We start from the raw sequence: 12,211 nt of genomic DNA on the forward strand, positions 1-12,211 counted from the left end.
AACTCATCCACTATCATTACTGTAGTTAACTGAAAGTCATAGGCATTTGTTCCATGGGTGCTATCCATCAGTACTTTGAAGTTTGTAAATTTCGAGAGCATCATCTTCTGGTATGGTGTCATAATCACAACCAAGAAGTCTTCAGTGTTCAGTTCACCAGTCTCATCCTCTTCCTCTTGTTTCTTATAACAAATTATAGGACAGTCAGAACCCAAAAGCTGTTGCTGGGTTACCCACATGTCCAGACTGACAAAGTCATTTGGATGTGCTCTATCACTGTCAAGATTATAATCTCTAATGATATTATAAATGTCCACCATATCAATAGCATGTATGCGCTCACTTGGAACACCACTCCTAATCTCTTTTAGAATCTGTTTCTTAGGAAGTCCATTCCTAAGTTTCCCAGCAATCAACTCCTTATCAGACCGAGTTAAACGCAGATACTTCAGACAGTTTGTATGCCCTACGTGTGATTTATGGAATATTACAAAAACACCATTACCACTTTCACACACTATGAGTCGAGATGGACACAGTTTTCCTATTTTAACGCTATTTACAGCATTAAAGAGTCTTTTACCTTTCCCATGAGTACGGCGCTCACCTGAACGATGACATGCAAAATAATGCCTTAATGACTGCTGGCTACCTCTTGTGCCTGTCGCTTTGGAATAAGAAGACAAAGTTTCTTTTTCCATCTTCTCCTTCCATTGATAGAAATCTACAGAGGAAAGAAGATAGAATTTTCCAATCAGAATATTACTATAATACATTCAGGTGGTCAAAGGCATTCTATCTGAAGAATTCATTATTATCTCAATGAAATATGCACAGAATTTGATAAATATCAGTGTACCTTGTGGAAATAATTACCTGCCATAGAACTGAAAGATAGTTCCTCAATATCCTCTTCAATGTCATGTTCTGACTTCAGGTGTTTACTGAAATCACTACCATACCTGACATGGGCATCACATATGGAGCAGATGGAGGATGGGATTTTCTGCTCTTCAATACCATGCACTTTGGTGACATGCTGTTTGAGCGAATAGGCTTTACAATATATTTTTCCACAGTATGAGCACAGATGTTTGGCCTTATTATCCGGGCTATTGTCTTCAGTGCTGGAATCTTCACTCGGAGATGTAAGAACTGAAAGAACATCAAAATATCCAGTTGCAATTTTTCACGACACAAATAAATACACTACTTAGATTTAAGTCTATAAGGAAAATTACAGAATTCTCAGAAGGAGACTGAAGGATGTTTGACTCTTACAATGGATCTGTCCCATTCAAAAAAAAACAGCTTCAACTTAGAAGTCAGCACTGATTATGTCTGTTTAAACAACTCGAGGTGAAGTTCAGGTTTACCTCAGGAATGCAGGCTTCTCAATTCTCTGAACTGACTTGTGAGTAAAATATCAACAATGCCTGTCTGTTAGCCAGGTTGTTCTAAACATGAAAGAGTGATGGAAAGGAGCTAACAGTGCAAATCCCATTATGTGTTCCTTTAGATGTTCCTATCTTTCTTTATATGAAAAAAATATGCTCTTTAGATGGGCCCAACATCTAGGTCATCGGCCCCTAGTTACATGATATAGGATACATACATCTTCATTATATGGTGCACATAACAATCAAACACAAGAACAGCAAAACAAATAACAGAACCACACTGCAAGCACATAGTGTCTATTATCAGTACAACCACATGAAAGTTAGGAGACAAACCAGTGCAAAAACACACCAACTATGGAGGGAATGTCCTGAAGCACACGAACAGGAATAACCCTTTCAGACCGTGTTCGCCCAATCGTGCGGGTTCATATTTTATTTATGACTGAGCTTAGATGTTTTGTTGCCGCCACACTGGACTGCAGTGCTTGTGCGGGTCACGTAGCATGTACTTCAGTTTTTATTTAGCCCTTGACCACCAGGGGGCAAGAAGAAGAGTTAGAAAATACAGTTCATCGGCAAGATGGCAGGAATCAGTAATGCCTAAAGTAAATATTTATTTATTGCATTAATATTAATCTAGAAGCTTTACTGAGTATCAGGGTTATGTGAATGATGTTGATCCCTGAATATCACTAATATTTGTCACAAATGGAAGATAATCATTGATTTTACTCGAATAGTCTCAAATCGGACGTTGATTAAGAAATACTGTCATAACTAGCAAGAAATATGTATACGTATTTACTGGCTTTAAATAGGGACGCCATTACATTGCATTCCGCTGCTTGCGCCGTCTTTTGTTTCTTCATGAGGTCCAGGGCTGGCACCGATGAATGGGAGTGTGGGTATTTTGTTGAAAGGAAAATAGCATGATCCCTGGACCAATAAATCGTTTAATGAATCGGTTAGTGCACATGAAGTGACAGCCCATCAAATTACATTGAATGAGGAAAAACAAAAAAACGACACCTAAGAACCTCAGTGAGCAAAGACATCACACACAACAGTGTTAGACAAACAAAACACTAACGGAAGAGCTGCGACGTAGCAGAAATAGTAGTTGTAAGGCAGTAAAGTATGTATTCTCTATAATAAAATATTTCGTATTATTTCTTAATCAACCATCGATTTGAGCCTATTTCAGTAAAAGCAATTACTATCTTCCATTTGTGACAAATATTACAGTGATGAATATTGAATTTTCACGTCCGCATTGTAATCGAAACAGACTTTCAACGTAACATGACCTAATACGTTGAAAGTCTGTTTCGATTACAGTGATATTTCGTGGATCAACATCATTCACGTAACCGAGTATCAGAATGTAATCAATAAAGAGTGTGAATTATTTAGCGAACGTAAATTGTGAACTTACAACATCGTTCATAATACCATGAGGTTTTGAATGTTGATACGCACAATTGTGCGGGCTATGTTTCCTTACAGGCAATGCATATGGGAATGCTGGGTGCTGCCACCATAAGGACTGTGAAAGCAGAACTCGTACACTACATGAGAAATTTAATGTATAAGATTTTAATGGTTTAAAATGTTAACGTCAGTTTTCTTTCAGGTCTGAAAGGGGTAAGGAAGCAATGGTCTCTGGGCAAACCAGGAATATAAGGTCCAACAGAGGAGTGGATCTTAATAGAAGGATGATGATGCTCATTGTGTAAAGGGGCCTAACATAGAGGTCATTGGCCCCTAATGGTACGAAATGAAATAACAAAGTTCAAATTCATCCACTGACCAAAAATTTAAAAAAATTAAAAAATTTAAAAAATGAATGGATGGACATGGACCCAAGAAAAAAAAAACAAAAAAAAAAAACAAACAAGAAACAATCAAACAGAAAACAAGTGGGATTCGACTGAAAAAAAAAAAAGATCATAAATAACAGTATTAGACCAAGGGATCACTTATAAAGCACAACCCTGAATCAAGGATGCTTGATGTCTAAAGTGGTAAAAAATCCAGGTCTAGGGCCCCTCAGAATGGTACATGTCGCGAGTAAAGCAGAACCATGGTATTTGTCATGTTGGTGTACTAATCAAAAGTAGCAAAGACTCACTGTTCCACACAAGATGGTACTACTCACAAGTATTGTACTTCGTACAGGTAACGCAGACCTATGGTGTTTCTCACACAATGGCACCAATCATAGCCAACGCAAACCGATGAGGTACACCTAGGTGTACTAACCACAGGGACTCGTACTATCCCGTGCTGTTCCTCACATAGTGGGTACTAATCACAGGCAACGCAGACCCATGGTGTCGCTCATATAGTGGTACAACTCGCAGGCAACACCCAGACCCGCGGTGTTGCTCACATGGCTACGACTCACGGGTACTGGAAAACCCATACTGATTCACCCCTCTGTTGCTACTAAACGCGAACCTATTTCGCACCTAATATAGTGGTACAACTCGCAAGTAAAGGCGACTCATGGGTTCCCCGCGTGATGGTAATAATCAAAAGTAGTTTCATGGTTCTAAGAAAACCATCCCTTGGTCGCCCCTTTTAGTCGCCTCTCATGACAGGCAGGGGATACCGTGAGTGTATTTTTCGTCTGCATCCCCCACCCACAGGGGGTTGAGAGAGAGAAAAAAGAGGAAAGAAAGGATCAGTCACTTCGAAAAATGAAGTAACGGACGAAGAAAGGCAAGGGCCACAAAGGGCGTGAAAGTGAGACTCTCTAGGCCTCGAATGCTCTAATACCGTCGGGGTTGGAAAAGAACAAGAGCTGACCAAGGGAGGTCGGACAGGATAGACGAAAGTGAGGAGCCTGGCACAAGTAAGTGGAAGCAATACCAAGACTCAGCTAAGGGCTCCGTGGTCGCCAACCCACACTCCCAAGTTGAGAGGCCCTTGGGCCCCCTTTTAGTCACCCCTTACGACAGACACGGGATACCGCGGGTGTACTCTACACGTGCGTCCCCCACCCGCAGGGGGTTTAATAGAAGGAATAGAACACTGTAATTAAAAGTAAAAATGTAAATGGTGGGTGGATGTTGATGTTACTGTGTGCTTTAACAATGAGGAATGGTGGATGAGAAATCACATTAGGTTATAAAAGTAAACGTTCTTCTGGAGCCTAGCGGGTGGGGTCCCTGGCTGTCGCAGTGAACAGATCTCTTCTCTACAAGGTATTCCACATAAGATTTGTGACACTTCAAATCCATTATAATGTTATAAAACATACACTGAACATACTGAATTTTACAATTGTTTGATCAAACAGAACAGGTTCTAATTCACTTTCAAGACTTTTGAATACCAAGATTTGTCGAGCACTGCAAGCGATGTGACAGGTAAACTTTTGAAGTATTGAAAATTCTTGTTAAGTCTTAAATTTGACCATGTACAACAGGCTTTAATTTTGTGTTACACTGTTTCCTTGTTGCACTCAAGATTGTCTGGGAAGAAGTTAATCCTTCCAAACATACAGTATAATAAAAGTAAGTTGAACACTTGAGCTTACTTTTATTGTTTGAAAAGGTCAACTACTACCATATGAGGAAAATGCACTAAAGCAAATCAAAGAGGAATTTGGAAATAGAATCACAATCCAAGGACAAGAAATCAAAACTGAGATTTGCTAATAATAATAATGTTATTTACTTTACGTCTTGCCAACTACTCTTTTACGGTTTTCGGACACGCCGAGGTGCCGGAATTTAGTCCCGCAGGAGTTTTTTACGTGCCAGTAAATCTACCGACACGAGGCTGACATATTTGAGCACCTTCAAATACCACCAGACTGAGCCAGGATCGAACCTGCCAAGTTGGGGTCAGAAGGCCTGAGATTTGCTAACGATATTGTTATTTTATCTGAGTCTGTAGAAGATCTGGAGAAATTGTTGAATGGTATGGACACATTCTTTGAGGAGTGCAGTCGAATGAAGTCTGGCGATGCAGGAAAATTAAGATTAGGAAATAGTCAAAGTAGGTGAATACTGTTACTTGGGTAGTAGAAATAATGATGGCAGAAGTAAGGACATAAAATGCAGACTAGCACAAGCAAGGAGTGCCTTTCTTAAGAAATCTGCTTACTTCTAACACTGATATAGGAAACAGAAAGATGTTTTTGAAGACTTTCGTCTGGAGTGTGGCATTGTATGGAAATGAAACATGGATGAAAACCTGTTCAGAAAGAAAGAGAATAAAAGTTTTTGACATGAAGTGTTACAGAAGAATGCTGAAAGTGAGATGGATACATAGAATTATGAAGCTTATTACTTTGCGTCGCACTGATACAGATAGGTCTTATGGCAAGATGACACAGGAAGGGGCTAGGAGTGGGAAGGAAGCGCCCATGGCCTTAATTGAGGTACAGCCCCAGCATTAGCCTGGTGTGAAAATGGGAAACCATGGAAAACCATCTTCAGGGCTGCTGACAGTGGGGTTCGAACCCACTATCTCCCGAATACTGGCCGCATTTAAGCTACTGCAGCTATCGAACTCTATGAATTACGAATGAAGAGGTACTGAATCAATTGGCAAGAGGAGAACAATTTGGCAAAATATGACCAGAACAAGAGATAGAATAATGGCACACATCTTAAAGACACCTAGGATTTATTTGGTTGGTTTTTGAGGGAAGTGTGGTGGTGGAGGGTAAGAATGGTAGGGGTAGACGAAGTATGAATATGACAATCATATTAGAGTAGGTGTAGTAGTTACGTAGAAATAAAAGGTTAGCACAGTATAGGGTGGGATGGAGAGCTGTATCAAAACAGTCTATGAACAGATTTATATTTATATGCCACCCTCCCCCCACGTCTGCCCCTAGCAGTGCTAGGGATGGCTTACCCCACAGTGCTTTTCTCCAAACATTAAGCCATTTAGCACCAATTTATAAGTTTGAAATAATTAAACAGAACCTCTTATAAATACCGAATTTAACGCCTGCATGCTTTTCACAGTCATTACCGTAATAATGTAGTATGGAAATTCAGAGAGTATCTCGGCAGATTAACTTTGTCAATAAGTTTTAAAATATTTTTGGTGCTATTTACTATGATCATGCTAATAACAGTATGGAAATGTGTATCAAGTAGGTCATAAGTATCTTAACAGATTAACACTAGGTATGAGATTAAAATGTTTAAAGTAGAATCTCTCCTTGGTGGTGATGGTGATTATTGTTTTAAGAGGAAGTACAACTGGGCAACCATCCTCTATATAACACTAATCAGAGGGAAAAAATGGAAGGGATCCGACACTTCGAAAAATGAAGATATCGGCCGAAGGAAGACAAGGGCCACGAAGGGCGTGAAAATGAAAGACTCCCTAGCCCTCGCAAACCTAATAGCGTCGGGGTCGGAAAAGAACAACAGTTGACCAAGAGAGGTCGGATAGAACAGATGAAAGTAGGAGCCTGGCACAAGTAAGTGGAAGCAATGCCAGTACTCAGCTGAGGGCCCCGTGGTCGCCAACCCACGCTCCAAAGTTCAGAGCCCCTGGGGCCCCTTTTAGTCGCCTCTTACGACAGGCAGGGGATACCGTGGGTGTTATTCCACCGCCCCCACCCACAGGGGGAGAATCTCTCCTTGGCCTAGCCTGTATTCACGCACATTCCTACTTCGAACACCAGACCTTTATTCTACTGTAGAATCCTTGAGCTGACATATGGCCTGTCATTTCTTCATCAGATTCCTGATGCCAGTATCTCTGATGGTTTGTTTTAGAGCCTTAAAAACAAGGTTTTCGATGCCCCATTGGAGCTTTGTCCTGTCCTTTTACTGTATGCCCGATTCATTATTTTGCCTATATTATCATGCCAAAGGGCCTAAATGTAGGGAATGGGTTCTTGTAGACAGGGTTATCCGCAGGGTCCTAAAAGGTAAGTAAACAAAATTGGATTCAGATTGACGGAACTGTATGGATTTTAATATGGAGCGGACGGACAGACATTCTGCTTTATATACAGTATATATAAGTATACATATTGCTACGGCTAATATACTTATCACAAGATTATTTACGCAGACAATATAATTCTCACCTCTAGATCCAGCGCGGAACTACAACAGACATTTAACGTGCTGGTGAAGTGGACAGAAGAAACCCTATCTGTTGTTTCCCTAACTTTCTTAAATGATTGCAAAGAAATCTCCCTTGGTAAGTTATTCCAATCCCTAACTCCCCTTACTACAAACAGATATTTGCCCCAATTTGTCCTCTTGAATTCCAATTTTATCTTCATATTGTGATCTTTCCTACTTTAAAAGACACCACTCAAACTTATTCGTCTACTGATGTCCTCCCACACCATCTCTCAACTGACAGCTCGGAACATACCACTTAAAATACGAGACTCAGAGCCAACAGAAGGGCGGCTATCAACGCAACAGTACCGGTAGATAGCAAATGATAGCTTTCAACAAACATTAAACATTTTCCAGTATCTACTGACTTTTCCTGACAAGGTCTCAGACAACAATATTGCATACCGGTGCTAAGGGCCCTTTCTGCAATAATTCAACTGATGGTTCAGTTTCACCTTATGTTCATGAATCCATCAGCGGCCTTGAACATGTTGTATTTATGACATTCATTTTTTCTGCTTGTGTTTCACGCCCTCATCTCGTTGGCATTATGTCATTGTCACTTTGGTATTCCACTTACAATTTTAAATGAACCATTTTAATTATAATTTTAAAAGGAATAAGTTTTAGTCTCTGACAAAATAGTTTATGGTTTAATCATTGACAGTTTCCATTAACATGTTTGTATAATGCATCATTTTTCACATTTTTATGTTCTGAATTTTAGTAACTGGTTAAACTTTTAGCTTCCATATTAATATAAGGTATACTCTTGAAGATCGTTTTAGGCTGAAGATGCCCTAAATTGAGGGCAAAACATGTCCCATTCAACTGATAGTCTGTTTATGTAACCACTAAGTGGAAAGTACTGAATAGGTGGATTAAAGAATACCTTTATTATTCTTGAACTGTAATTTTCAATACGGACCAAAAATGAGATTTGTAACGCTCCTGTTTTGTCGGAAATTGCCCAGAACAAATCGAGCTGCTTTTCTTTGGATTTTTTCCAGTTCTTGAATCAAGTAATCCTGGTGAGGGTCCCATACTCTAGTTGAGGTCTTACCAGAGACTTCTATGCCCTCTCCTTTACATCCTTACTACAACCCCTAAACATCCTCATAACCACATGCAGACATCTGTACCCTTTATTTACAATCATATTTATGTGATTACCCCAATGAAGATCTTTCCTTAAAATACCTAGGTATTTACAATGATCCCCAAAGGGAACTTTCACCCCATAAACGCAGTAATTAAAACAGAGGACTTTTCCTATTTGTGAAACTCACAACCTGACTTTTAAGCCTGTTTATCATCATACAATTGCCTACTGTCCATCTCACAACATTATCAAGGTCATTTTGCAGTTGCTCACAATCTTGACTTATTTATTACTCTGTACAGAATATCATCATCCGCAAAAAGCCTTATCTCTGATTCCACTCGTTTACTCATATCATTTATATATATAAGAAAACGTAAAGGTCCAATAATAGTGCCTTGAGGAATTCCCCTCTTAATTATTACAGGATCAGATTAAGCTTCGCCTACGCTAATTCTCTGCAGAAGTACCGGTACGTAGAGAAATAGACACAGAAAATGAGAAAATCTACGCTTATGCAGACAATAGGGTCACTGTAACAAAAAACTTGTAAAACATTCGAACAGCCTTCAACAAACTTACAACATGGGCAGAAAAGAATGAGCTCACTATAAATAGTAGCAAAACTGTAAAAATGACATTCAGAAGAGGAGGCAAACTATCGGCAAATGACATCATGTATATGAATATTCCGATGAAAAACGTACCATATTTCAAATACTTCGGAATTACACTACAGACGAGTGGAGATGTCTGTGACCTTCACATAAAAGAACGAACCATCGCAGCAAAGGTGGCAATTAATAGCATAAAGAATCTAAGACAACTATCCCTTCCCACATCTATCACACTGTTTCGCTTAAAAATTGCTCCCATCATAACATATGGACTGGAAACCATCTGGACACACCTAAAGAAGAAAAATTTCGAAGACATAGAAAAAGTCAAAGCCAATTTCCTCAAAAGAGCACTATGTCTGTCAAAGTACACATTATCCTGACTTACATATGTACTGGCAAGAGAGCAATTTTTTTATCGAAGACCTCCGCCTCAACCTGCTTCTACCAGCTACCAAACCCTACTTAGATGTACTGCAGGAACTCAATAAGAACAGACAAGAGATATGGCCAGCGTTTTATTCAACGGATGCGACGATATACAGGGAATGGACACAAACCAAATATGACCTACGTCATGTACTGACAGGATATGCCTAACAGATAAATTTCTTGACTCGGACGATAACTGCAAGTGTAAATTATGTGGAGCCTACTGTCACCGATATCATCTGATACTGTGTAAATATCATATTATAACAAATCATACAGCCCTAACAACTTTAAGAGTAAATTAATTACCGCATAGGTCTAATTTAGCGATTCCCAAACTTTTGCATTTGTTGGCCCCCTTTATAAGATCTGCAAATTCCATTCCCACCAAATACCATTATTACACTTATTTTGTCAGAGAGGATTTCAGAAATACCATATCATAGTTCCCAAACTTGGGGGGGGGGGTTTACAAGAGGGAACAGGCAACTTTCTTGGAAGAAAAAAGAAACATGCGATGTGATAAATAGAAAAATGAATATGCATATGGCATTAAAACTTGAGTGACATTCCAATCGACCTGTCACAAAGTACCCCAGTTTACGTTATACGGAATAATGCAAACCAGAATTAGTTTATGTAAAACGCATTTTTATGGAACATAACACAGTAATAATACGGTGTTAACTAAATGAACATCCTTGAAGAGAATGTTACATTTTAAGTGATAAATTTCAAAGTGACCTATTTTTTAAACGTATTCTTTCTGTTCATTTTCATAATATAATATGGTGTATGGAATTTCTGAGCAGTGTTCTTCCTAAATGAAGGGCATAATATAAGTTCACTTTTCTCGTGAAAAAGTTGTGTTATACACCATGCGAGTTGTATAAAAACTCAGGACATATACAACTCACGTGACGATCTCTTTCATGTACCGAGAGCCTTTTTGACAAAGAGAATGCTTTCTGATCTGTTTTCCTCGGGCCAAGAACAAGGTCTTGTCCGACACATTGCAACACCTATTATACAAGAGTTACAGTTGCACCACGTGGCTGCTTCCAACACACAGCTGAGCGCGAAAGACTTCACGTGCCTCGTTAGCAAAAAAAAGAATTAAAAAAAAAACATGCCTGTGACTCACATGGCGTTGAAAATGGTAAGCAACTACAATGCTCCTGGGAAGAATAATAATTTAATGGTGGTGCTTACTTAACTAAAGGTGGTGATTATTGTTTTAAGAGGAAGTACAACTAGGCAACCATCCTCTATATAACACTATTCAGAGGGAAAATATGGAAGGGGTCTGACACTTCGAAAAATGAAGGTATCGGCCAAAGAAAGACGAGGGCCACGAAGGGCATGAAAATGAGACTCCCTAGCCCTCGCAAACCTAATAGCGTCGGGGTCGGAAAAAACAAGAGTTGACCAAGGGAGGTCGGATAGGATAGTTGAAAGTGAGGAGCCTGGCACAAGTAAGTGGAAGCAATGTCAGGACTCAGCTGAGGGCCCCGTGGTCGCTAACCCAAGCTCCAATGTTCAGAGCCCCTGGGGCCCCTTTTAGTCGCCTCTTACGACAGGCAGGGGATACCGTGGGTGTTATTCTACCGCCCCCACCCACAGGGGGATTACTTAACTAAAGGGGCTTTTTCAAGAGCACTCAATAAAAAACACCATAAAAGCCAGTCTCTTACGGACTATTTTTGAAAGAATAATAAATTTAAAACAGTACATGAATTAACTTTTGTAATAAAACAGTAAATTTTCAAGTTTAGTTTGAAAACGAATGTTACATACCGGAATGTTGCAGACGTACATGATGAGCCAACGATTTCTTAGTAACATACGAAACCGTACAATGTGAACATTCGAACTTCTTTTCACGAGCTTCTGGTTCAATACCGTGAACAACCTTCAAGTGGCGATCAAGAGAAGATTTAGCAGAGAGCTCGTTACCACAAACTTCACACAAATACAACGTTGGAGTATTTTCTCCAGTCGAAGGGTCAATACCATGAATATTTCGGACATGTGTCATGAGATTTCTCTTTGCCGAACATTTTTTACCACAATACTCACAGACTGTACTTTCGCATTCATAATCAACGTTTTCGGTAGCCATTGTTCGTACCATACAAAATTCCTCTCAATTAATATTCCGCCGTAACTCCGAACATGCAACACAAATAATTACGAATCAGCTACACCAAGCCACGCTAAACTAACAATGTAGCACGCGGTCAGTCAATGCGTAAAATGAGCCTGTGGTAGGCTCTCCACTCGACTTGTTCCCGCCTTCAACAACTCCTCCCCTTCCATCCCTCCACCTACAACCGAACTTTGCCGAACCGTGAAGCCGGCCAAGGGCTGGTCTGCATTGATTCAAACGTTTATGGCAGGGACGAATGATATTGCTAGAAATTAAGCATCAAATGTGATTTCTGGGGTGAAGAAAGCACTTTGCAAATTAAAGACCACCAATGTAATATTATGTAATATTCCACATCGACATGATTTAATTGAATGGTCTTGTGTAAATAAGTT

At 39.6% G+C, this 12,211-nt stretch overlaps 1 long non-coding RNA gene across 1 annotated transcript; it reads right to left on the reverse strand.

The window, feature by feature from the left end:
- Window positions 1-587: 587 nt before the first annotated feature.
- On the reverse strand, window positions 588-11,873 carry LOC137502191 (uncharacterized). Its single transcript, XR_011018711.1, has 3 exons — window positions 11,465-11,873; window positions 877-1,155; window positions 588-724 (listed from the first exon to the last, which is right to left on the reverse strand). It is a non-coding gene; the product is annotated as an uncharacterized lncRNA (long non-coding RNA).
- Window positions 11,874-12,211: the final 338 nt, after the last annotated feature.

This window comes from Anabrus simplex, chromosome 9, assembly GCF_040414725.1.
Source record: "Anabrus simplex isolate iqAnaSimp1 chromosome 9, ASM4041472v1, whole genome shotgun sequence".
In the NCBI taxonomy this organism is placed as follows: Eukaryota; Metazoa; Arthropoda; class Insecta; order Orthoptera; family Tettigoniidae; genus Anabrus; species Anabrus simplex.